At 45.4% G+C, this 26,878-nt stretch overlaps 7 non-coding genes and 10 pseudogenes across 7 annotated transcripts; all 17 read right to left on the reverse strand.

The window, feature by feature from the left end:
• Positions 1 to 85: 85 nt before the first annotated feature.
• Positions 86 to 204, reverse strand: LOC136733939 (uncharacterized; annotated as a pseudogene).
• Positions 205 to 409: 205 nt separating this feature from the next.
• LOC136734127 (uncharacterized) lies at positions 410 to 528 on the reverse strand (annotated as a pseudogene).
• Positions 529 to 747: 219 nt separating this feature from the next.
• LOC136734180 (uncharacterized) lies at positions 748 to 866 on the reverse strand (annotated as a pseudogene).
• Positions 867 to 1,084: 218 nt separating this feature from the next.
• Positions 1,085 to 1,203, reverse strand: LOC136734420 (uncharacterized; annotated as a pseudogene).
• Positions 1,204 to 1,413: 210 nt separating this feature from the next.
• LOC136734114 (5S ribosomal RNA) lies at positions 1,414 to 1,532 on the reverse strand. Its single transcript, XR_010810467.1, has one exon. It is a non-coding gene; the product is annotated as a 5S ribosomal RNA (ribosomal RNA).
• Positions 1,533 to 1,742: 210 nt separating this feature from the next.
• On the reverse strand, positions 1,743 to 1,861 carry LOC136734102 (5S ribosomal RNA). Its single transcript, XR_010810466.1, has one exon. It is a non-coding gene; the product is annotated as a 5S ribosomal RNA (ribosomal RNA).
• A 216-nt stretch (positions 1,862 to 2,077) lies between these two features.
• On the reverse strand, positions 2,078 to 2,196 carry LOC136734403 (5S ribosomal RNA). The gene has a single exon (XR_010810494.1). It is a non-coding gene; the product is annotated as a 5S ribosomal RNA (ribosomal RNA).
• Positions 2,197 to 2,414: 218 nt separating this feature from the next.
• On the reverse strand, positions 2,415 to 2,533 carry LOC136733953 (uncharacterized; annotated as a pseudogene).
• A 215-nt stretch (positions 2,534 to 2,748) lies between these two features.
• Positions 2,749 to 2,866, reverse strand: LOC136734255 (uncharacterized; annotated as a pseudogene).
• Positions 2,867 to 3,085: 219 nt separating this feature from the next.
• On the reverse strand, positions 3,086 to 3,204 carry LOC136734057 (5S ribosomal RNA). The gene has a single exon (XR_010810436.1). It is a non-coding gene; the product is annotated as a 5S ribosomal RNA (ribosomal RNA).
• A 221-nt stretch (positions 3,205 to 3,425) lies between these two features.
• LOC136734386 (uncharacterized) lies at positions 3,426 to 3,543 on the reverse strand (annotated as a pseudogene).
• Positions 3,544 to 3,763: 220 nt separating this feature from the next.
• LOC136734058 (5S ribosomal RNA) lies at positions 3,764 to 3,882 on the reverse strand. The gene has a single exon (XR_010810437.1). It is a non-coding gene; the product is annotated as a 5S ribosomal RNA (ribosomal RNA).
• A 221-nt stretch (positions 3,883 to 4,103) lies between these two features.
• On the reverse strand, positions 4,104 to 4,222 carry LOC136733926 (uncharacterized; annotated as a pseudogene).
• Positions 4,223 to 4,439: 217 nt separating this feature from the next.
• LOC136733989 (5S ribosomal RNA) lies at positions 4,440 to 4,557 on the reverse strand. The gene has a single exon (XR_010810369.1). It is a non-coding gene; the product is annotated as a 5S ribosomal RNA (ribosomal RNA).
• Positions 4,558 to 4,778: 221 nt separating this feature from the next.
• Positions 4,779 to 4,897, reverse strand: LOC136734010 (5S ribosomal RNA). The gene has a single exon (XR_010810390.1). It is a non-coding gene; the product is annotated as a 5S ribosomal RNA (ribosomal RNA).
• A 221-nt stretch (positions 4,898 to 5,118) lies between these two features.
• LOC136733942 (uncharacterized) lies at positions 5,119 to 5,237 on the reverse strand (annotated as a pseudogene).
• Positions 5,238 to 5,783: 546 nt separating this feature from the next.
• On the reverse strand, positions 5,784 to 5,902 carry LOC136734324 (uncharacterized; annotated as a pseudogene).
• Positions 5,903 to 26,878: the final 20,976 nt, after the last annotated feature.

Consider the following 26,878-nt stretch of genomic DNA (forward strand, 5'->3'; position numbering starts at 1 on the left):
TACGTGTACATTTCTTCAATTGTATCTTCTCCTGACAGAAAGAGAGTATTAAGAGCTACGATGAAGTTACCCAGGAGACGTAAAAAGCTTGCAGTACCTAGTTTTTCCAGGAGGTCACCAATCCAAATACTGACCAGGTCCTGCCACGTTTTGCTTCCTAGATCTGACAAGATCGGGCGTGTTCAGGACGGTGTGGCCGCAAGCCAAAAAGCCTGGCTGCATGATGTCTCTTAAAGGCTGGCGGGTATTGACGGAACGTCCAGCAAAAAAAAGAAAAATGGAGGGAAAAATACCAGTGCTGCAAATGGTGTTGAAAGTAGCCGGGTACGTGTACAAATCCTCAATTATAACACCTCCAGACAGAAAGAGAGTACTAAGAGCTACAATGAAGTTACTCAGGAGACTAAAAAGCTTGCAGCACCAGGTATTTCCAGGAGGTCACCCATCCAAGTACTGACCAGGCCCTGCCCCTTTTACCTTCCGAGACCTGACGAGATCAGGTGCGTTCAGGACGGTGTGGCCGCAAGCCAAGAGGCCTGGCTGCATGATGTCTCTTAAAGGCTGGCGGGTATTGACGGAACTTCCAGCAAAAAAAAAACAAAAAAAAAAGGAAAATGGAGGGAAAAATATCAGTGCAGGAAAGGGTGTTGAAAGTAGCCGGGTACGTGTACAATACTTCATTTATATCTCCTCCAGACTGAAAGAGAGTATTAAGAGCTACGATGAAGTTACCCAGGAGACGTAAAAAGCTTGCAGCACCAGGTATTTCCAGGAGGTCACCCAACCAAGTACTGACCAGACCCTGCCCCTTTTACCTTCCGAGATCTGACGAGATCGGGCGCGTTCAGGACGGTGTGGCCGCAAGCCAAGAGGCCTGGCTGCATGATGTCTCTTAAAGGCTGGCGGGTATTGACGGAACTTCCAGCAAAAAAAAAACAAAAAAAAAAGGAAAATGGAGGGAAAAATATCAGTGCAGGAAAGGGTGTTGAAAGTAGCCGGGTACGTGTACAATACTTCAATTATATCTCCTCCAGACAGATAGAGAGTATTAAGAGCTACGATAAAGTTACCCAGGAGACGTAAAAGCTTGCAGCACCAGGTATTTCCAGGAGGTCTCACATTCATGTACCGACCAGGTCCTGCCCCGTTTAGCTTCCAAGATCTGACGAGATCGGGTGAGTTCAGGATGGTGTGGCCGCAAGCCGAGATGCCTGGCTGCATGATGTCTCTTAAAGGCTGGCGGGTATTGACGGAACTGCCAGCGAAAAAAAAAAAGAAAAATGGATGGAAAAATATTAGTGCAGCAAAGGGTGTTGACAGTAGCTGGGTACGTGTACAATTCTTCAATTATATCTCCTGGAGACAGAAAGAGAGAATTAAGAGCTACGATGAAGTTACCCAGGACACGTAAAAAGCTTGCAGCACCTGGTATTTCTAGGAGGTCTCCCATCCAAGTACTGACCAGGCCCTGCCCCGTTTAGCTTCCGAGATCTGACGAGATCGGGCGCGTTCAGGATGGTGTGGCCGCAAGCCAAGATGCCTGGCTGCATGATGTCTCTTAAAGGCTGGCGGGTATTGACGGAACTGCCAGCGAAAAAAAAAAAGAAAAATGGATGGAAAAATATCAGTGCAGCAAAGGGTGTTGACAGTAGCTGGGTACGTGTACAATTCTTCAATTATATCTCCTGGAGACAGAAAGAGAGAATTAAGAGCTACGATGAAGTTACCCAGGACACGTAAAAAGCTTGCAGCACCTGGTATTTCTAGGAGGTCTCCCATCCAAGTACTGACCAGGCCCTGCCCCGTTTAGCTTCCGAGATCTGACGAGATCGGGCGCATTCAGGACGGTGTGGCCGCAAGCCGAGAGACCTGGCTGCATGATGTCTCTTAAAGGTTGGCGGGTATTGACGGAACTTCCAGCAAAAAAAAAAAAAAAAAAGAAAAATGGATGGAAAAATATCAGTGCAGCAAATGGTGTTGGCAGTAGCTGGGTACGTGTACAATACTTCAATTATATCTCTTCCAGACAGATAGAGAGTATTAAGAGCTACGATGAAGTTACCCAGGAGACGTAAAAAGCTTGCAGCACCTGGTATTTCTAGGAGGTCTCCCATCCAAGTACTGACCAGGCCCTGCCCCGTTTAGCTTCCGAGATCTGACGAGATCGGGCGCATTCAGGACGGTGTGGCCACAAGCCGAAAGGCCTGGCTGCATGATGTCTCTTAAAGGTTGGCGGGTATTGACGGAACTTCCAGCAAAAAAAAAAAAAAAAAAATAGAAAAATGGAGGGAAAAATATCAGTGCAGGAAAGGGTGTTGAAAGTAGCCGGGTACGTGTACAATTCTTCAATTATATCTCCTGCAGACTGAAAGAGAGTATTAAGAGCTACGATAAAGTTACCCAGGAGACGTAAAAGCTTGCAGCACCTGGTATTTCCAGGAGGTCTCACATTCAAGTACTGACCAGGTCCTGCCCCGTTTAGCTTCCGAGATCTGACGATATCATGCGCGTTCAGGACGGTGTGGCCGAAAGCCGAGAGGCCCGGCTGCATGATGTCTCTTTAAGGCTGGCGGGTATTGACGGAACTTCCAGCAAAAAAAAATGAAAAAAGAAAAATGGAGGGAAAAATATCAGTGCAGCAAAGGGTTTTGAAAGTAGCCGGGTACGTGTACAATTCTTCAATAATATCTCCTACAGACTGAAAGAGAGTATTAAGAGCTATGGTGAAGTTACCCAGGAGACGTAAAAAGCTTTCAGCACCTGGTATTTCCAGGAGGTCACCCATCCAAGTACTGACCAGGCCCTGCCCCGTTAGCTTCCGAGATCTGATGAAATCGGGCGCGTTCAGGACGGTGTGGCCGCAAGCCAAGAAGCCTGGCTGCATGATGTCTCTTAAAGGCTGGCGGGTATTGACGGAACTTCCAGCAAAAAAAAAAAAAAAAAAAAAGAAAAATGGACGGAAAAATATCAGTGCAGCAAAGGCTGTTGAAAGTAGCCGGGTACGTGTACAATTCTTCAATTATATCTCCTCCAGACAGATAGAGAGTATTAAGAGCTACGATGAAGTTTCCCAGGAGACGTAAAAAGCTTGCAGCACCAGGTATTTCCAGGAGGTCTCCCATCCAAGTACTGACGAGGCCCTGCCCCGTTTAGCTTCCGAGATCTGACGAGATCGGGCGTGTTCAGGACGGTGTGGCCGCAAGCCAAGAGGCCGGGCTGCATGATGTCTCTTAAAGGCTGGCGGGTATTGACGGAACTTCCAGCAAAAAATAAAAAATAAATAAATAGAAAAATGGAGGGAAAAATATCAGTGCAGGACAGGGTGTTGAAAGTAGCCGGGTACATGTACAATTCTTCAATTATATCTCCTCCAGACTGAATGAGAGTATTAAGAGCTACGCTGAAGTTACCCAGGAGATGTAAAAAGCTTTCAGCACCTGGTATTTCCAGGAGGTCACCTATCCAAGTACTGACCAGGCCCTGACCCGTTAGCTTCCGAGATCTGATGAGATCGGGCGCGTTGAGGACGGTGTGGCCGCAAGCCAAGAAGCCTGGCTGCATGATGTCTCTTAAAGGCTGGCGGGTATTGACGGAACTTCCAGCAAAAAAAAAAAAAAAAAAAAAAGAAAAATGGACGGGAAAATATCAGTGCAGCAAAGGCTGTTGAAAGTAGCCGGGTACGTGTACAATTCTTCAATTATATCTCCTCCAGACAGATAGAGAGTATTAAGAGCTACGATGAAGTTTCCCAGGAGACGTAAAAAGCTTGCAGCACCAGGTATTTCCAGGAGGTCTCCCATCCAAGTACTGACGAGGCCCTGCCCCGTTTAGCTTCCGAGATCTGACGAGATCGGGCGTGTTCAGGACGGTGTGGCCGCAAGCCAAGAGGCCGGGCTGCATGATGTCTCTTAAAGGCTGGCGGGTATTGACGGAACTTCCAGCAATAAATAAAAAATAAATAAATAGAAAAATGGAGGGAAAAATATCAGTGCAGGACAGGGTGTTGAAAGTAGCCGGGTACATGTACAATTCTTCAATTATATCTCCTCCAGACTGAATGAGAGTATTAAGAGCTACGCTGAAGTTACCCAGGAGATGTAAAAAGCTTTCAGCACCTGGTATTTCCAGGAGGTCACCCATCCAATTACTGACCAGGCCCTGCCCAGTTTTTCTTCCGAGATCTGACGAGATCTTGCGTCTTCAGGACGGTGTGGCCTCAAGCCAAGAGGCCTGGCTGCATGATGTCTCTTAAAGGCTGGAGGATATTGATGGAACTTCCAGCAAAAAACAAAAGAAATAAGAAAAATGGAGGGAAAAATATCAGTGCAGCATAGCGTGTTGAAGGTAGCAAGGGTACGTGTACAATTCTTCAATTATATCTCCTACAGACTGAAAGAGAGTATTAAGAGCTATGATGAAGTTACCCAGGAGACGTAAAAAGCTTGCAGCACCTGGTATTTCCAGGAGGTCACCCATCCAAGTACTGACCAGGCCCTGCCCCGTTAGCTTCCGAGATCTGATGAGATCGGGCGCGTTCAGGACGGTGTGGCCGCAAGCCAAGAGGCCTGGCTGCATGATGTCTCTTAAAGGCTGGCGGGTATTGACGGAACTTCCAGCAAAAAAAAAAAAAAAAAAAAAATGGAAAATGGAGGGAAAAATATCAGTGCAGCAAAGGCTGTTGAAAGTAGCCGGGTACGTGTACAATTCTTCAATTATATCTCCTCCAGACAGATGGAGAGTATTAAGAGCTACGATGAAGTTTCCCAGGAGACGTAAAAAGCTTGCAGCACCAGGTATTTCCAGGTGGTCTCCCATCCAAGTACTGACCAGGCCCTGCCCCGTTTAGCTTCCGAGATCTGACGAGATCGGGCGTGTTCAGGACGGTGTGGCCGCAAGCCAAGAGGCCTGGCTGCATGATGTCTCTTAAAGGCTGGCGGGTATTGACGGAACTTCCAGCAAAAAATAAAAAATAAATAAATAGAAAAATGGAGGGAAAAATATCAGTGCAGGACAGGGTGTTGAAAGTAGCCGGGTACATGTACAATTCTTCAATTATATCTCCTCCAGACTGAATGAGAGTATTAAGAGCTACGCTGAAGTTACCCAGGAGATGTAAAAAGCTTGCAGCACCTGGTATTTCCAGGAGGTCACCCATCCAATTACTGACCAGGCCCTGCCCAGTTTTTCTTCCGAGATCTGACGAGATGTTGCGTCTTCAGGACGGTGTGGCCTCAAGCCAAGAGGCCTGGCTGCATGATGTCTCTTAAAGGCTGGCGGGTATCAACGGAACTGCCAGCAAAAAAAAAAAAAGAAAAATAGAGGGAAAAATACCAGTGCAGCAAAGGGTTTTGAAAGTAGCCGGGTACCTGTACAATTCTTCAATTATATATTCTCCAGACAGAAAGAGAGTATTAAGAGCTACGATGAAGTTTCCCAGGAGACGTAAAAAGTTGGCAGCACCTGGTATTTCCAGAAGATCTCCCATCCAAGTACTGACCAGGTCCTGCCCCGTTTAGTTTCCGAGATCTTCCGAGATCGGGCTCGTTCAGGACTGTGTGTCCGCAAGCCGAGAGGCCTGGTTGCATGATGTCTCTTAAAGGCTGGCGGATATTGACGGAACTTCCAGAAAAAATAATAAAGAAAAAGAAAAATGGAGGGAAAAATATCAGTGCAGCAATGGGTGTTGAAAGTAGCCGGGTACGTGTACAATACTTCAATTATATCTCCTCCAGACAGAAAGAGAGTATTAAGAGCTACGATAAACTTACCCAGCAGACGTAAAAAGCTTGCAGCACCTGGTATTTCCAGGAGGTCTCCCATCCAAGTACTGACCAGGCCCTGCCCCACTCAGTTTCCGAGATCTTACGAGATCGGACGCGTTCAGGATGGTGTGGCCGCAAGCCGAGATGCCTGGCTGCATGATGTCTCTTAAAGGCTGGCGGGTATTGACGGAACTGCCAGCAAAAAAAAAATGGATAAAGAAAAATGGAGGGAGAAATATCAGTGCAGCAATGGGTGTTGAAAGTAGCCGGGTACGTGTACAATACTTCAATTATATCTCCTCCAGACAGAAAGAGAGTATTAAGAGCTACGATGAACTCACCTAAAGGATTATTAGGAACACCATTCTAATACTGTGTTTGACCCCCTTTCGCCTTCAGAACTGCTTTAATTCTACGTGGCATTGCTTCAACAAGGTGCTGAAAGCATTCTTTAGAAATGTTGGCCCATATTGATAGGATAGCATCTTGCAGTTGATGGAGATTTGTGGGATGCACATCCAGGGCACGAAGCTCCCGTTCCACCACATCCCAAAGATGCTCTATTGGGTTGAGATCTGGTGACTGTGGGGGCCAGTTTAGTACAGTGAACTCATTGTCATGTTCAAGAAACCAATTTGAAATGATTCGACCTTTGTGACATGGTGCATTATCCTGCTGGAAGTAGCCATCAGAGGATGGGTACATGGTGGTCAAAAAGGGATGGACATGGTCAGAAACAATGCTCAGGTAGGCCGTAGCATTTAAACGATGCCCAATTGGCACTAAGGGGCCTAAAGTGTGCCAAGAAGACATCCCCCACACCATTACACCACCACCACCAGCCTGCACAGTGGTAACAAGACATGATGGATCCATGTTCTCATTCTGTTTACGCCAAATTCTGACTCTACCATCTGAATGTCTCACCTCTTTTTCCTATTTGTAGTGGAGATGAGTGGTACCCGGTGGGGTCTTCTGCTGTTGTAGCCCATCCGCCTCAAGGTTGTACATGTTGTGGCTTCACAAATGCTTTGCTGCATACCTTGTTTGTAACGAGTGGTTATTTCAGTCAAAGTTGCTCTTCTATCAGCTTGAATCAGTCGGCCCATTCTCCTCTGACCTCTAGCATCAACAAGGCATTTTCGCCCACAGGACTGCCGCATACTGGATGTTTTTCCCTTTTCACACCATTCTTTGTAAACCCTAGAAATGGTTGTGCGTGAAAATCCCAGTAACTGAGCAGATTGTGAAATACTCAGACCGGCCCGTCTGGCACCAACAACCATGCCACGCTCAAAATTGCTTAAATCACCTTTCATTCCCATTCAGACATTCAGTTTGGAGTTCAGGAGATTGTCTTGACCAGGACCACACCCCTAAATGCATTGAAGCAACTGCCATGTGATTGGTTGATTAGATAATTGCATTAATGAGAAATTGAACAGGTGTTCCTAATAATCCTTTAGGTGAGTGTATATGTATGTATGTGTATGTATGTCCAATTGCTTTGACAATACAAATGAAATGAATTGAGAGAGAGAGAGAGAGAGAGAGAGAGGAATATGAGCTCCTAAAAAACATTTGTTTTTATACATAAGCGGATTTAATTTGTGATTTACAAATGAATATATAGCACTATAAACATACACAGAAGACATGGAATAGAAATTCAGAAGAAAAAGTATTCAAAAAATAATAATTTTAAGAGAAACACAAAAAGAAGAAAGCAGAGAGACAGTTCAGGAAGAAAAGTCAGAAAAGAAAAGCTGAAGACAAGAATTGGAGGTAAGAGACAAATAATTAAACAAAAAAATATGTATTAATAAAATAAATAAGCATTCTCAGTAGTTGACTCAGCCAATGAAAATGCAGAGCTCCGATTTGAATAGAGTGACAGTAGGAGAGAGCCCAACTGCCACTGAGACTGATAGAAATCTATCGAACAGCAGTCTGACTGCAGAGCTGCCTTTTGAAATCCGATACCCTGAAGACATTCGCTCTGCACAGGCTAAGAAGGACTACAAACAAGCTGTGATGAGAGCATCTCCTTAGACCCTCATCCTAGACTACACCGGTGAAGGAGAAAACAGGGTCAAGAACAATCTACTGTTCTACACCGCCTTTCACAAAACCCTGTGCCAGACATACCCCAATAACAACAAGAGGGGCATTAGCAGAGGCAGGCAGATCTCAGTGCTGGTAGAGAAAGACACAGACAGTGTGATGCTCACTTTTAATGTATACCACAACGGGACCATCATGGTGCAGGGCAGCGAGAGCAGCCTGGACCAATTAGCTCTCGGCTTCCACACCTCAAAGCAGCAGACTGAGGTAGAGAAACAAGAGCCAGAGCCGGCCACCCTGCAGTCTGCCCCCAGCCACACGGAGCCAGACAGTGCCCCATCTCCCACAGACTGCCCCCCTGTCTCCCCAAAACTCTCCAGCAACATTAAAACACTAAAGGAATGCCTATCAGTGCTGGAGCTGGAGTTTGCGGAGTTCAGGGAGCAGACCTTGAGCACCCTGGCCCAGACCTCCTTGTGCGATCAGCTCCGGGATGAGATGCACAGACTAAAGATGCAGCACAAGGCTGAGATCCATGAGCTGAGAGCAGCAGTGAGAGACCTGGAGGAGCAGAGCCAAACCCTGAGGACGGAGCTGTGCAGAGCGAGGGAGGAGCTGACCAGGACACCCCAGCACAGCCAGCTGAGGAGCCTGCAGAGCCAGCTGGAGGAGCTAAGAGAGGAGCTACACATCACTGGAGCACAGAGACTGCACTGCACTGACCCCACAACACCTCCAACCCCTGACGCACCCACTGATCCACCCACACTCCCCACCACTCCTGACACACCCACTATCACCAGACCTGCCACTAATACACAACCCCCTGAAACGCCACTCCCCCAAAACACACCCGCTGCCCCCACCACTCCCGACGCAAACCCGGAGTGGCAGGTCAACGCAGAGGTGGTCATTCTGAGCGAATCCAATGGGAAGTTCCTGGTTGAGAGGCGCCTCTTCCCTGGGCGAAAAGTGAAAAAGCTTTGGTGCTCCACAGCACAGAGAGCCCTGGAGCTGCTCTCCAAGAGGAGGCTTTGCCAAGTCAAACACATCCTCATCCACACCGGCACTAACGACCTGAGTGCCCGCAGGGGCGATGTGGCCTCAGCCCTGAGACAGGTAGCAACGAAAGCCACAGAGGAATTCCCAACTGCCAAAATTTCCATCTCCACACTGCTGCCCCGCACAGACGTGCCCCTGCACATCATCCAGGCCATCAACGCAGAAGTGTCCCGAAGATGTGCCCTCCTCCCCAACGTCCACCTGGCACACCACTGAGACATCCAGCCACATCACCTGTATGACCACGTCCACCTCAACAAGACGGGTGTGAGGATCATCTCAAAGGTCCTCAAGGACACAACCCTGGGCCGAAACCCCACACACCCCCACCTCGAGACCAGGAGCAAACCCCCCAGCCCCCGGCCACATCCCCAGCCACCAGCTCCACCCCAGCCCCAGCCCCTGAGACCCCGCGGCCCCATTCCCCACCCCCCCATCCCCAGAGGGCCCGTCCAGCACAGCAGAGCGGACAGCCGGGGACCAGCACAGCCACACAGCCACGCAGCAGCGGCTTCCAGAGCCTGGAGGCCCGATGCTGCCCAGCTGGCCCAGATAAGGCAACTCCTCAGTGTCATCTGTACCACACTGCTGAGTTAACTGAGCCTCAACACACATATATATGGTTGTGGAGATGGAGAGTAAGAAAAAATGTGATTTAATTATTCTGATATTTTGATGCAAAGATAAAATCTTTGTGTGATTATTATGTATATCCATATATAATTATTAATAGTAATATAATATCAGTTGTAGACCACAAATTAAACTTTCTTATGTAGAAGAGACAAGTATAATAAAATATATTAACATGTCCTTTAAAATAAGCAGTTGGAATATGCAGGGTTTACGCTCCTCAACTTTTGGAATGAAGAGCACAGGCCCTGAACTGATCAACACTGTAAATAGTTCAGATGTTTTCATTCTTGTAGAGACTTGGTGCTGTGCAGATATGTCTATACACTGGATGGATACAATGGATACAGGGAGCTGATTGTGCCCTCCTATAAAAAACCCAAAGTCAGGTGTGGCAGGGCCTCGTGGGGGATTATCGTGTGGTACAGGGAGGAGCTCCGAGCAGCCCTATGCCCAGTACAGAGAGGAGACACACACCTGTGGATGAAAATCAGAAAAGACACCCTACAAAATAACACAGATATATACCTATGTGCAATTTATATGCCACCCGCAGACTCCCCCTACTATAATGAGGAAGGCTTTCATGAGCTTCAAAACGAAATCTGCCACTTCCAGACCCTGGGCTCTGTACTGCTGTGTGGCGATCTCAATGCCAGGACTGGCAGAGAGATGGACTACATCAATACAGAGGGGAACACACACCTGTTCGGAGACTCCCCGCTGTGCCACACACACACCTCCACACTGACACAGCCACGACAGCGTGGTAAACAAGAGCAGGAAGCAGGTAGTGCGCCTATGTAAAAGCCTGGGTCTATATATCATCAATGGCAGGACCAGGGGGTACTCTCTGGGGAGATTCACATACTGCTCGGCTCTGGGCAGCAGTGTGGTGGACTATGCCATAACTGACCTGGACCCACAAGCCAACAATGCGTTTATAGTCAGACAACAATCTCCACTATCAGACCACAGCCAAATAACACTTTACCTAAAAAGATCAGCGCAGCCACAAGTCAGAGCCAAACTTCCCACAAAACTGGTCTCCCTGCCACCCAGTTAGAGATGGTCAGAGCCCAGCACAGAGAACTACACAAGAGCCCTGAATAGTGATGAGATTGAAAACATGTTAGACAGATATCAATCCTCACACTATCAAATAAACCAAAACGGAATAAACTCAGCCACCAAAACACTGAATGAAATATTTGAGAGACTGGCTTTAAAATCAAACATTAAAACAATTAAAAACCAAAATATGAAATCGTCTAAAAGAAAAAAAGAACAGTGGTGTGACCAGGAGTGTGAAACTTCTAGGAAACACCTGAGACATCTCTCCAACACTAAACACAGAGAGCCCGACAACCAGGAGGCTCGCCTCAGCTACTGCCAGGCCCTGCGGCACTACAAGCAACTCCTCAGTAAGAAAAAAGACCACTATATGGGCAGAATAAATACCCCAAAAACAAAAAATGAAATACCAATTCAAAATGGAGAAATCTGGAAAACACACTTTGAAAAACTTTACCAAAATGTTGAAAACAATCCAAAGCCAGAACAGGTTAAAATATTAAAAAACCTAAATAAATTGGAAGAAATCATTAAGAATAACCAAAATCCCTTAGATAACCCATTTACAATACAGGAACTAAAACATCAACTCAAAATCCTCAAACCCAGGAAAGCCAGCGGCCCCGACAGCGTCAGCCCAGAGATGCTGAAGCACAGCAGCCCGCAGCTGCAGGAGGCTCTGCTCAAACTCTTTAACCTGGTGCTGAGAGCCGGGTGTTTCCCTGAGGTCGGGAATCAAGGATTGATCACCCCGATTTTTAAAAGTGGAGACAAATTAGACCCCAATAACTACTGGGGCAGCTGTGTGAGCAGTAACCTGGGGAAGGTGTTCTGCAGTATCATCAACGCCCAGATACTGGCCTTCCTTACCAAGCACAGTGTCCTGAATAAGAGTCAGATTGGCTTCCTACCAAAACACCGCACAACCGATCATATTTACACTCTACACACCCTCATAAATAAATATACCCAAAACAATAAAGGAAAAATATTTGCCTGTTTTGTAGACTTTAGAAAGGCATTTGACTCAATCTGGCACAAGGGATTATTTTATAAACTTCTACAGAGTGGTGTAGGGGGTAAAGTTTATGACATCATTAAATCAATGTATTCTGAAAACAAATGCGGAGTTCAAATTGGCAACTCAAGAACAGAGTTCTTCACTCAGGGGCGGGGAGTGAGACAGGGCTGCAGTCTGAGTCCAACACTGTTCAACATCTACATCATCAAGTTGGCCACAGTGTTAGAGCAGTCTGACGCCCGCAGCCTAACTCTCCATGACACAGAGATCAAGTTCCTGCTCTACGCAGACGACCTGGTGCTGCTGTCGCCCACAGAGCAGGGGCTTCAGCAGAACCTGGCACTGCTAGAGCAGTACTGTCAGAAATGGGCCCTGGCAGTCAATCTGGACAAGACCAGAGTTATGGTTTTCCAGAAAAAAGCCCCATCTCAGGGAAACAGGTACCGCTTCACTCTGGGCAGCACTGGATTAGAGCACTGCACCAGATACAACTACCTTGGCCTGACCATCAGTGCGTCAGGGAGCTTCAGCCTGGCTATAAACGCATTAAAAGACAAGGCACGCCGGGCATTTTATGCCATAAAGACACAATTTGGGAAAACAACAATACCAATAACTATTTGGATTAAAATATTAAACTCCATCATCCAACCAATCCTGCTATATGGGAGCGAAGTGTGGGGTCCCCTCATGAACCTCAATAACAACAATTGGGACAAAAGCCCCATGGAAATATTCCACCTAGAATTTAATAAAAACATCTTACACGTACACAGAAACGCCCCCACGGCTCTGAGGCTCACAGAGCCCGAACACACAATGACCAAAACAACAACAATTGGGAAAATTGACATGTACCTGAAAAGCAAATACACAAAAGATTAGAGACACGAATTAGAATTACAAAACAAATTGGAATGCTACCGGGCCCTGAATAGAAACATTACATTGGCTGAATACTTAAAAATCCAAAATATAAAAGAGAGACAAAATCTAACTAAATACAGGCTCAGTGACCACAGCCTCGCCATTGAAAAAGGCCGCTACAGAAAATTCTGGGTTGCCAGAGAAGAGCGGCTGTGCAGCCAGTGTGACCTAGGGGAGGTCGAAACACAGGCGCATTTCCTGCTGTCCTGCCCTAAATACACAAAAATCAGGGAGACATACTTTAAAATATTAAAAATGCATATCCCTGAGTTCAGCATGATCCCCGATTGCTGCAAACTCCCCGTCCTGCTGGGAGAGGAGGAGCGCACTGCCTTCTTAGCAGCGCAATATGTATCCACCTGCCACAGCCTGCGAGACAGTGTGTAGACACCAGCCTGTGGCACTCCATTTGCAAAACAAAATAAAAACAGTGATTTTTCTGATGTCATGACACAAATTTTGATACAAACAACAAATATGGTTTATATCCTACTTAATTTTATTTCAATGTGTACTATATTTGTTCCACTGAATCTTGTATTGCAATGTTTTGTCTTGATTGATAGAACATTTGTATCTGCTTTGGCAATATTGTGATAGATCATGCCAATAAAGAACCTTTGAATTGAATTGAAATGAATTGACAGACAGACAGACACACGCACACACACACACACACACACACACACACAGAGCCAGCCAGCCAGACAGCCAGCCAGCTCAGCCATGACATCACGAGCCTCTCTCAGCTGACTGCTATGACATCACAGAGCACGTACATTCCGTTGCTTGCCGTCTGTCAACCACTCAGTCACTGCCAGCCAGACTGGCTGGCTGGCTGGATGGGGGGGCTGCTTGCTGCTGCTGCGTATCTTAGCAAGCTAATTTGCCTGACCGGCCTTCCTACTCCTATGCCTAAATGCCCACCTAAGCCTCGTTTGTAATGCATGTCATTGTATTTCAAAAAGGAATCTGGAAATAGTAAACCTATTTTCTTTATTTGAATGTATTAAAGATCACATTTTATTACATTTTCTTTTTCTGTACTTCATTACATTATATTGAGATTCATAATTCTATTATTTATTTTCCGTATGTATGTATGTATGTATTATTGTATGGAAGGAAAGTTAGAAATGATTTTCTCAAACCTGTTTTTCTCTCTTGTATACTTAAGAAAGATAAGGTCAAGCTAGAAGGTCAGGAGGCCATAAGGTAGTTTGATTTCTGTTTGTTATTTACGATGAGAACCTTGGAGACAATGTCAAACGGTATGACCTACGTGCCTGTTCCTTAAAACCATGTGTAGATCTATGAACTCTGTTCTATAATGAAATATGTTCTGCTTAGTTAGCCTTTAAGATAACATAGTAATGATTTTCTAGCATGTATGTATGTATGTATGTATGTCCAATTGCTTTGACAATGAATTGAATTGAGAGGGAGAGAGAGAGAGAGAGAGAGAGAGAGAGAGAGAGAGAGACAGACAGACTGACAAACACAAACAGACACACACACACACACACACACACACACACACACACAGACACACACACAGCCAGCCAGCCAGCCAGCCAGCCAGCTCAGCGATGACATCACAAGCCTCTCTCAGCTGACTGCTATGACATCACAGAGCATGAACATTCCGTTGCTTGCCGTCTGTCAACCACTCAGTCACTGCCAGCCAGACTGGCTGGCTGGCTGGATGGGGGGGCTGCTTGCTGCTGCTGTGTACCTTAGCAAGCTTATTTGCTTGACCGGCCTTCCTACTCCTCTGCCCACATGCCCACCTATGCCCGATCTGCTGTTCACCTGGATCACAGCTCCGCCCCAACAAGGCAGATCCTCCCAAAAATGGTACAAACTGATCCACGTTCCCCTCCACGGAAAGCTTTAGCCCAAAATAAGGGACACATTCTGCCCAATATGTCAGCGCCTACCACAGCCTGAGGGACACAGTGACACACGAGCACCGGCTGTAAATATAATGTAAATACTCGTTTGTAATGCATGTCATTGTATTTCAAAAAAGGAATCTGGAAATGGTATACCTATTTTCTTTATTTGTATGTATTAAAGATCACATTTTATTACATTTTCTTTTTCTGTACTTCATTACATCTTATTGTGATTCATAATTCTATTATTTATTTTCCGTGTATATGTATGTATGTATGTATTGTGACAAACCAAGGGGCAGGGTCATACATGGCAGATATGTCAGGCCAGGTCTGCTGCAAGGTGTGTACTCTAGGGTAGAATACCGACCCTAGGCAACTACACTCTCCAGAAACCCTCAGGCAGCCATTCTAGCACCTAATGTGGTCACTTGGTGTTACTTCCTCAATTATTCACCAGGTATATAAGGCGGGCCTGAGAGAGAGAGAAGTGAGAGACAATAGGGTGAGGTATCTGGAAAACAGAGGTAGCTCATAAGGAGAAAGCCAAGACTTATTTATTCCAGACTTTGTTTAAAATAGAATGATTATGTAAGATTAGTTACAACTCCAGTGTGAGTTAGGTTTTGTTTTCAGATTTGTTTTGTTTGAAGTAAACATACAGGCACAGCCCTGTATTTGCAACCTCCTCCCTGGGTCATGACTGGTTTTTACTCCTAAGAAGATCACAGAGAAGACCCGCACATGTGTACAGCCAAGGCGTTTTGTCACATTTGGTGTAGAATGCGGGCAGCACCTCATGAAACCCAGACTGGCTGAGTGAATTTTTTTATCCAAAAAAAAAAAACTACAGGCTGTAATAGCCCAACAGGAAGCGACCAGGGTGCAGCAGGTGGCTCACCAGGATGCTATGCGGATGCATCAGGAAGCACTGCAGGTCCAGCATGATACAAATAAAATGTTTAGAGAAGAGCAGGAAAAGCCTTCCTTATGACCTTTGAGAGGACAGCGGAGAGAGGGATGGCCAAAAGATTCCTGGGCAGGGCTTGTGGCACCTTATCTGGCAGGGGATGCACAGAAAGCGTACTTTGATCTGGAGCTGAAGGACGCCCAGGACTATGATAAATTGAAAGCGGAGATAATGACCCGATTGGGCGTGACCACCGCAGTGAGGGCACATCGGTTTCAGCAGTGGGCCTACCAACCAGGACAACCAATCTGAACACAGATGTTTGATCTGATCCATCTGGCCAGGAAATGGCTACAGCCAGAGGTCCATTCATCAGCCGAGGTGGTGGAGGCCATAGTCCTTGACAACTACCAACGCTGTTTGCCCAAGGACGTTCGACGCTGGGTTGGCCAGAATGAGGTGCTGTCCGCTGACACCTTGGTGGCCATTGTAGAGCGGTTCTATACAGCCGGAGCAGCAGAGCATGTACCGGAGGTTAAAAACTCGTTCCCCAGGCCATGACGAACCAGCGGACCGGGTAAGATGGTTCCAAAGTACTCTGGGAAACATGACGCGCTGGATTGGAAGAAAAGAGCAAGACTGGGGGGGGCAAAGGTGGGGCCTAAAGCCGAGACTAAGGGTTATAGGGGGTCACCATCACAACCAATTGTCTGCTACAATTGTGACAAAGTAGGACATATTGCGGCCCACTGCCCAGGTAGAGAGGAACCAATGCAATGTAATGTGTGTGATATGGGGAAAGAGAAACCGGTATTTTATGCCTGCCCTGTTGGGACGGATGTTTTCATAGGCGGAGTACCTAATCCAAAACACATGTGTACAGTGATAGTCGATGAGAAAGAAGTGGCTGCTCTACTCGACTCTGGCAGTATGGTTACACTGGTCACAGAAAAATTAGTAGCGACCAACAAGCTGGATAGACATCAGGAGCTCAGTATCACATGCACACATGGTGACACACGCCCCTATCCCACAGCCCTTGTAAACATACAGACAGAGGCCGGGAAACTAGATTACGAAGTCGGTGTGGTACCCAACATGCCATATGATGTGATACTGGGACGATATTTTCCTAATTTTGGAAAACTAGATAGAAAACATAGTAAATTGGAAATGCACACTGAAAACTGTAAGCCAGAAGTTGCCTCGATCCCACAACTAGAGCTAAAAGTAGACCTGGTTCCAGTTGAGTCGACAGTGAAGGTTTTGGTTGGGGAAAATTAAACTGAAAACATAGGGGTGGAATGTAGTGACGTAGATGACCCTATGGAGGGTGAGGAACCCAGCACTAGCAGGGTGGGTGAGAATCCATTCATAGAGACCCCTGAAGCTGACAATGTAGAAGTGTCAGTGTTAGAGGGACTCCCCACTGATTTTGGCAGCGCACAGGTGCGAGATCTCACTCTACACTATGCTAAAGAAAATGTGAAGGTAGTAAATGGGACCCCTATGACTACTGCAGACCCGCCAACAGCTTATCCTTATTTTATGGTAAAAAATGACCTATTGTACCGTGTAAATAAGATAGGGGTGGACATTGTGGAGCAATTGCTAGTTCCCACCCCATTCAGACGAACAGTTCTCAATCTGGCACATGGGCATATCCTGGGGGGACATCTGGGGATGGACAAAACCAAGGATAGACTCCTGAGGAGGTTTTACTGGCCAGGCGTACATGCAGACGTGACAGAACATTGTAGCTCATGTCCTGAATGTCAACTACATGCTCCTAAACCAGCCTTCAGAAGCCCACTGGTCCCTTTGCCCATCATAGAGACCCCCTTTGCTAGGATAGCTATGGATGTGGTGGGACCTCTCCCGAAATCAGCCAGAGGGCATCAGTATATACTGGTTATTTTGGATTATGCCACCAGGTACCCAGAAGCCATTCCACTGCGGACCATGGCTTCAAAAGGTATTGCAAAAGAGCTAATTTTGATGTGTAGTAGGGTGGGGATACCGAGGGAGATATTAACAGATCAGGGCACACCCTTTATGTCTAAGGTTATGACCGATCTGTGTAAATTGTTGCAGGTTAAGCAGTTGAGAACATCAGTCTACCACCCACAAACAGATGGGTTGGTTGAGAGATTTAATAGGACCCTGAAATCCATGCTAAGAAAGGTAATCGATAAGGATGGGAAAAATTGGGAATTCATGCTGCCCTACTTGATGTCTGCCATTAGGGAAGTCCCACAGGCTTCCCTGGGCTTTTCGCCTTTTGAACTGTTATATGGGAGGCACCCCAGGGGGATATTAGACATAGCCCGTGAAACGTGGGAACACGAGTCCACTCCTTTCCGGAGTGTAGTTGAGCACATCAATGCTATGCAAGAGAGAATAGCCACAGTCACTCCCATTGTGAGAGAGCACCTAAGGCAGGCACAGGAACACCAACAATTCGCCTATAATCGTCAGGCTACACTGAGGGTGTTCCAGCCTGGTGATAGGGTGTTGGTGTTGGTTCCCACTGTAGAATGTAAATTTCTGGCTACGTGGATGGGACCTTATGAGATTATAGAGCGAATACGGGAAGTGAACTATAAGGTTCAGCAACCCGGCCGCCGACCCCCAGAACAAATATATCATGTCAACTTAATAAAAGCCTGGAAGGACAGGGAAGTGTTGATGTTGACTTACCCCCCTCAGCCACTAGGGACACCGAAGGTGAATATTGCAGCTGCCTTGTCACCTGACCAGTTGAAGGAGGTGAACGACTTGATAATACGTAATAGGGAAGTTTTCTCAGGCATACCGGGGCGTACCCATTTAGTCTCTCACAACATTGTGTCTCTCCCAGGAAAGAAGGTAAATATGAGGCCTTACAGGGTACCAGAAGCTCGCAGGAACACTATTAGAAATGAGGTTAAGGAAATGCTGGAGGCAGGGGTTATTGAAGAATCCCACAGTGAGTGGTCCAGCCCTATAGTCATGGTTTCCAAACCTGATGGCTCCTGGAGATTCTGTAATGATTTTAGAAAGGTTAATGAAATTTCAAAGTTTGATGCATACCCAATGCCCCGAGTAGATGAATTGTTAGAGAATATTGGGAATGCTCGCTATATTTCAACTATTGACTTAGCCAAGGGCTACTGGCAGATTCCCTTGACCCCGGGTGCCAAAGAAAAAACAGCCTTTGCAACCCCAGATGGTCTGTTTCACTACACAGTGATGCCCTTTGGCCTGCATGGTGCTCCTGCCACCTTTCAAAGGTTGATGGACCACATACTTAGACCACACAGGACGTATGCGGCAGCATATTTAGATGATGTGGTCATTCACAGTCCAGATTGGGAATCACATTTGTCTCAGCTCCAAGCGGTATTGGATTCAATACATGCAGCAGGCCTGATGGCTAATCCAACCAAATGCAATTTGGGGTTGGAAGAGGCCAAATACTTGGGCTATACAGTAGGGAGGGGTATGGTGAAACCCCAAATATCCAAGGTTGAAGCCATAAACTCTTGGCCTAGGCCTGTCAATAAAAAGCAGGTTAGGGCATTTTTAGGGTTAACTGGGTATTACCGGAGGTTTATTCCCAACTATGCTACCTTAGCGGCCCCTCTGACTGATATGACTAAGGCTACAGAACCCAATATGGTTAGATGGGGTGATACAGCAAACCGGGCTTTCCGGAGCCTACAGGAGGCGCTCTGCCGCAACCCCGTTTTAATGGTACCTGACTTTCAGAAAGAATTTATAGTCCAGACGGACGCCTCTGAGGTGGGGATCGGAGTGGTTTTGTCCCAAAGAATGGGTGATCACGAACACCCGGTGTTGTTCCTTAGCAGAAAGTTGGAATCCAATGAAATAAATTATTTGGTAGTTGAAGAAGAATGTTTGGCAGTGAAGTGGGCTTTGGACAGTCTTCGATACTATTTGTTGGGCAGGCACTTCACCCTGATCACTGACCATGCCCCCCTCACTTGGATGCATCGTTCGAAAGACAGGAATGCCCGTGTGATGAGGTGGTTTTTGAGTCTCCAACATTTTCATTTCACCCTGCAGCACAGGCCAGGGAAGGCCATGGGGAATGTTGATGGGCTGTCCCGGGTGCATGCTTTTTTGCGGCTGTCGCTCGACCTATGGGGTCGCAGCTGGGGGGGAGGATGTGGGACAAACCAAGGGGCAGGGTCATACATGGCAGACATGTCAGGCCAGGTCTGCTGCAAGGTCTGCACTCTAGGGAAGAAAACCGACCCTAGACAACTACACTCCCCAGAAACCCTCAGGCAGCCTAATGTGGTCACTTGGTGCTACTTCCTCAATTATTCACCAAGTATATAAGGCGGAAAGATAGAGTCAAGCTAGAAGGTCAGGCCAGAAGCTAGTTTGATTTCTGTTTGTTATTTACGATGAGAACCTTGGAAACAATGTCAAACGGTATGACCTACGTGCCTGTTCCCTAAAACCATGTGTAGACCTATGGACTCTGTTCTATAATGATATATGTTCTGCTTAGTTAGCCTTTAAGATAACATAGTAATGACTTTCTAGCATGTATGCATGTATGTATGTATATATATATATATATATATATATATGTATGTATGAATGTATGTATGTCCAATTGCTTTGACAATACAAATGAATTGAATTGAGAGGGAGAGAGAGAGAGAGAGAGAGAGAGAGAGAGACAGACAGACTGAAAAACAGACAAACAGACACACACACACACACACAGACATACACACACACACACACAGAGCCAGCCAGCCAGCCAGCTCAGCGATGACATCACGAGCCTCTCTCAGCTGACTGCTATGACATCACAGAGCACGTACATTCCGTTGCTTGCCGTCTGACAACCACTCAGTCACTGCCAGCCAGACTGGCTGGCTGGCTGGATGTGGGGGATGCTTGCTGCTGCTGCGTACCTTAGCAAGCTTATTTGCTTGACCGGCCTTCCAACTCCTCTGCCCACATGCCCACCTATGCCCGATCTGCTGTTCACCTGGTCACAGCTCCGCCCCAACAAGGCAGATTCTCCCAAAAGTGGTACAAACTGATCCACGTTCCCCTCCACGGAAAGCTTTAGCCCAAAATAAGGGACAAATTCTGTAACAACATAATGGATGCCCACCCAACCTGTGACAAAACTGAGAAAAAAGAAAAACGCCAGTCCTCCTGGGGGAGGGACACACAGCCACCCTGGCTGCCCAATATGTCAGCGCCTACCACAGCCTGAGGGACACAGTGACACACGAGCACCGGCTGTAAATATAATGTAAATACTTGTTTGTTATGCATGTCATTGTATTTCAAAAAAGGAATCTGGAAATAGTAAACCTATTTTCTTTATTTGTATGTATTAAAGATCACATTTTTTTACATTTTCATTTTCTGTACTTCATTACATCTTATTGTGATTCATAATTCTATTATTTATTTTTCCGTGTAGATGTATGTATGTATGTATGTATGTATGTATGTATATGTATGTATGTCCAATTGCTTTGACAATACAAATGAATTGAATTGAGAGGGAGAGAGAGAAAGAGAGAGAGAGAGAGAGAGAGAGGAATATGAGCTCCTAAAAAACATTTGTTTTTATACATAAGCGGATTTAATTTGTGATTTACAAATGAATATATAGCACTATAAACATACACAGAAGACATGGAATAGAAATTCAGAAGAAAAAGTATTCAAAAAATAATAATTTTAAGAGAAACACAAAAAGAAGAAAGCAGAGAGACAGTTCAGGAAGAAAAGTCAGAAAAGAAAAGCTGAAGACAAGAATTGGAGGTAAGAGACAAATAATTAAACAAAAAAATATGTATTAATAAAATAAATAAGCATTCTCAGTAGTTGACTCAGCCAATGAAAATGCAGAGCTCCGATTTGAATAGAGTGACAGTAGGAGAGAGCCCAACTGCCACTGAGACTGATAGAAATCTATCGAACAGCAGTCTGACTGCAGAGCTGCCTTTTGAAATCCGATACCCTGAAGACATTCGCTCTGCACAGGCTAAGAAGGACTACAAACAAGCTGTGATGAGAGCATCTCCTGAGACCCTCATCCTAGACTACACCGGTGAAGGAGAAAACAGGGTCAAGAACAATCTACTGTTCTACACCGCCTTTCACAAAACCCTGTGCCAGACATACCCCAATAACAACAAGAGGGGCATTAGCAGAGGCAGGCAGATCTCAGTGCTGGTAGAGAAAGACACAGACAGTGTGATGCTCACTTTTAATGTATACCACAACGGGACCATCATGGTGCAGGGCAGCGAGAGCAGCCTGGACCAATTAGCTCTCGACTTCCACACCTCAAAGCAGCAGACTGAGGTAGAGAAACAAGAGCCAGAGCCGGCCACCCTGCAGTCTGCCCCCAGCCACACGGAGCCAGACAGTGCCCCATCTCCCACAGACTGCCCCCCTGTCTCCCCAAAACTCTCCAGCAACATTAAAACACTAAAGGAATGCCTATCAGTGCTGGAGCTGGAGTTTGCGGAGTTCAGGGAGCAGACCTTGAGCACCCTGGCCCAGACCTCCTTGTGTGATCAGCTCCGGGATGAGATGCACAGACTAAAGATGCAGCACAAGGCTGAGATCCATGAGCTGAGAGCAGCAGTGAGAGACCTGGAGGAGCAGAGCCAAACCCTGAGGACGGAGCTGCGCAGAGCGAGGGAGGAGCTGACCTGGACACCCCAGCACAGCTAGCTGAGGAGCCTGCAGAGCCAGCTGGAGGAGCTAAGAGAGGAGCTACACATCACTGGAGCACAGAGACTGCACTGCACTGACCCCACAACACCTCCAACCCCTGACGCACCCACTGATCCACCCACACTCCCCACCACTCCTGACACCCCCACTATCACCAGACCTGCCACTAATACACAAACCCCTGAAACGCCACTCCCTCAAAACACACCCGCTGCCCCCACCACTCCCGACGCAAACCCGGAGTGGCAGGTCAACACAGAGGTGGTCATTCTGAGCGACTCCAATGGGAAGTTCCTGGATGAGAGGCGCCTCTTCCCTGGGTGAAAAGTGGAAAAGCTTTGGTGCCCGACAGCACAGAGAGCCCTGGAGCTGCTCTCCAAGAGGAGGCTGTGCCAGGTCAAACACATCCTCATCCACACCGGCACTAACGACCTGAGTGCCCGCAGGGGCGATGTGGCCTCAGCCCTGAGACAGGTGGCAACGAAAGCCACAGAGGAATTCCCAACTGCCAAAATCACCATCTCCACACTGCTGCCCCGCACAGACGTGCCCCTGCACATCATCCAGGCCATCAACGCAGAAGTGTCCCGAAGATGTGCCCTCCTCCCCAACGTACACCTGGCACACCACTGAGACATCCAGCCACATCACCTGTATGACCACGTCCACCTCAACAAGACGGGTGTGAGGATCTTCGCAAAGGTCCTCAAGGACACAACCCTGGGCCGAAACCCCACACACCCCCACCCCATATCTTGTTCATTTTCCAAAATACTTCAATTTTTGCCCTCTATCTGTTTCACTTCATCCTTTATTGACCTCTTGCAGTTGTAGTATTGAAAAAAGCTCTTTGCATTCGTTATAGAGCTATGTTTCTTTCTATTTCCCTCTTTGCTTTCCTGATCCCTTTCTTAAGATCTATTTGCAGTTCACCATATTCTTTGTATTTTGTTTAGTCTCTATCCCTTTTGTATGCGCTATACCACATTTTCTCTCTCTTCAAATTTTTTTGCATACTTCCATTAAACCATTTTGGCCAATGTTTTTTGGTCCTCAATTTGCTAAGTTTTGGTATAAATTTCTCCTGAGCCTCAAGTAGTATATTCTTAAATATACCCATCCATTTTCAACTGAATCTGATCCAGTGTGCTCCAGTCTACCTCTTCCAAGTGTCGCCTCATACCTTCAAGGTTTGCTTTTCTAAAATTGTAGACCATTGCTTTAGACTTGGGCCTTGTTTCTAGAAAGAATGCCTCAAAGATGACCATATTGTGATCACAGTTTGCTATTGATTCTATAACTAATGTCCCTCTGACTCTATCTAACATCTCGGTTATTTGAAGGGAAATCTGTCAAGGTCACTGTTAAGGTACAACGCTTCAGTTGAAGCAGCCCTTCGGATCCCAGTGAATCGGGCAGTCAGGCCAGTCAGCGTTTCAGCTACAGGGGAGACTTTTCAGCAGGAGACGAGCGCTCGGGAAGAAAAATGCACAGACACAGAAGTAGTCCGTTCGTTTATCTTCAGTTTATTTAAAGTTTCACACAGCCTTTATACAGTCTAACAAACATCTTCAGTGATAGTTACGGGGCAGTTCCGATATGTAGTTACACACCATAATAGTACTGATTTTGCAGTGTTCCCACAAGCAGGTACACATGTCATGCCTCGTGGGAATGTTATTGTCCGAGGATGTGTGTAACCCATAATATATTTGTGTTTCGGGAAGGGGAAAATGTAGCACATACTGTACGAACAACATGTTTTGTGTCTGCCACAGCTGCTTGGATTACAAGCAGTTCTGCAAGCTATTTCAGCAGTGTGCATAAGACATAGATAATAAGTAAAGTTATGAATAACTCACAGTTCCTAACTAGTAACTTACTGGAAAGTTTCCTATATTTTCTAACAGTTATACAGTGGGTATATACAATACATAGGAGGCAATTTTACCCCAACAGTCACCGTTGACAATTGGAAACAGCTCCTCAGTGGAATATGCCAGTAATGAGGACATAAGTGTACAAACATAAAGAAAGTCCTGCTATTACAAACTGCCAGCAAATGCATGCAATGCATTACTCATCTATTCAAAATACCTAGTTTACTGCATTACTATGATTATTATTATCCAATATAGAAATATATTAACACATTAGTCTCAGTAATGTGCATTTTTCACCTTTAATTGTGTGTAATTTCCAGGAAAATAGTGTTGATACATTTTGAATAGTCAGTGAAACATATCAATTTTCAAAGACTTCATGTCCCTCTTAACAGCCCTAGCAAACAATGCATTTACAGCATATTAATAAATAAAGAATACTTTAAGGGGGATGGTGTAAAACATCCATAGGAACAGCAGAGAAACTGTAAGTTAAACATGAACCTGAGATATTTCCACAATGTTTCTGGGTTAAAAAATAGGATCACCAAATAAATAAGCAAGTAAATCTTAAAGTACAGCTATAGATAATTCATTTTTGTAAGGATATTATACATTATTGACAATGTTTACTGTATCAGTTGTTAAAACCCCTAAAAAGAGCACATTATAAATGGTCAATGTGATATATTTCCAGCACACAATCCCCAAAGAAATGACAGGAATTTAGGACTGAGTTGTGGAAATACCATTTTAACTTGTATAAAAGGAAAGCTTTAAAGTTAATCTCTACTTTCTTTGGGTCTCAAATATTTAATTCTTAATTCCCCTAACTGGTCTTGGTTTGTATCGTTGAAATGCAATTTGATCACAGAATTTATCTATTTAACATGTCAAACAGTAGGTGGCAGAGTTTACATTACATTATTTGTCATTTAGCAGACACTCTTATCCAGGGCGACTTACATTTATTATTATTATTATTATTATTATTATTATTATTATTAATATTTTTATTTCTTGGCAGACACCCTTATCCAGGGCGACTTACAACATAACTGCAAAAATACAGTGAAGTACAATCAATCAATCAATCCATTTTTATTTGTATAGCGCCCTTCGCAGGGTAGCCACAGAGTGCTTTACAGACTGGTAAACATACAACAAACGTACAGCAAAATAAAAAACATAAATACAATAAAATCAAATATAGACCTGTAAACATTTTACATGATCTAGAATAAAGTGAGTGAACATTTAAGTAAATAAAGCATTTAGGAACGGAGGAGAGAAAAACAAGAAAACTCCTAAGGATGGCATGTAGGAGAAAATGAATCTCTGGGGGTCCACGGCCTAGGGCCTAGGCCTAATGGTTGCCTCCCCTCCAGGCAGTATACTTATTACAGCAGCAAGGAGATCAGAAAGTTCTTTATCGGTGCTGCTGGCTGTGGTCTTCCCTGTGGAGGAGGCCTCTCGCTGGCCATCGGGGGTGGAGGGTTTGGACCATCAATAGGCTTTGGGTTGCGATGGCTCATCAAACCTTGGGTGTGGATGCCCCGTTGACCCTCCATTGTGAGGTGCTTCTGGGATGGGTTGTGCCTCATCAGACGGGTAGGGAGGTGCCAGTCCCTTTAGTGCTTTAAATGTTAATAAGAGCACTTTAAAGTCTATCCTGTAGTGCACGGGCAGCCAGTGAAGAGAAGCCAATACTGGAGTGATGTGTTCATGTTTTTATGTTTTTGTTAGGATTCTTGCAGCAGCATTTTGGACTGAAGTGCACAAATAGCTCTGTTTGTGCTGCCTGACAGAATGGCATTACAGTAGTCCAATCTAGATGTAACAAATGCGTGTATCAATTTCTCAGTGTCCTGTAACGAGAGGAATTGTCTTAGTCTAGCAATGTTTCTAAGCTGGAGGAAGGAAGATCTCGACACATTCTGAATGTGTGATTCAAAAGATAGATTATGATCACAGATGACACCCAGGTTTCATGCCATCCCCTTAGGGGAGAAATTAAAGTTATCATTACTCAGTTTTGTTAGTGAATGATGAACAGTTCGATTTTTGTCTCCTAAAATTATGACTTCTGTTTTGTCAGAATTAAGCATAAGAATTTTTTTTCTCATCCATGTTTTAATCTCAGACAGACAGCAGATTCGTTTTTCTAGGTCTATGGTGTTGTTAGGATTTACTGACAGATATAATTGTGTGTCGTCTGCGTAACTGTGAAAGTTAATATTATGTCGTCGAATGATATCACCTAAAGGGAGCATGTACAATGAAAAAAGTATAGGTCCGAGGACTGAGCCCTGTGGGACTCCGTACTTAACCTCAGTAAAATTTGAGTGGTTCTCGTTAATCTGTGCATATTGGAGTCTGTTTGACAGATATGATTTAAACCATGAAAGCACATTGCGAGATAGGCCAATACGGTTTTCTAAGCGGTGTATCAAGATTTTGTGGTCGATTGTGTCAAAAGCCGCACTTAAGTCTAATAAAATAATAACACTGGTGTGCCCTACATTGGAGGACTGAAACACGTCATTCAATACTTTTAACAGGGCCGTTTCTGTACTAAGGCCGGAACGGAAGCCTGATTGAAATTCTTCATAAAGATGATTATCGGTTAAAAAAGCTTGCAGTTGGTTTTCAACTACTTTCTCTAGAACCTTAGAAAGGAAGGGAAGGTTTGAGATAGGTCGATAGTGTTTAAGTTGGTTAGGGTCGACACTGGGTTTTTAAGAAGTGGTTTAATTACAGCTATTTTAAATGATTCAGGAACAGATCCTGAGAATAAAGAGACATTGATAATATTGTGTATTCTGTGAATAATTCATGGCAGAGATTGTTTTAGCAGTTTAGTGCGTATAGGGTCTAGTGCGCAGGTTGTTGTTTTCATTTTAGTAATTAAG

Source organism: Amia ocellicauda, unplaced genomic scaffold, assembly GCF_036373705.1.
Source record: "Amia ocellicauda isolate fAmiCal2 unplaced genomic scaffold, fAmiCal2.hap1 HAP1_SCAFFOLD_38, whole genome shotgun sequence".
Lineage (NCBI taxonomy): Eukaryota > Metazoa > Chordata > Actinopteri > Amiiformes > Amiidae > Amia > Amia ocellicauda.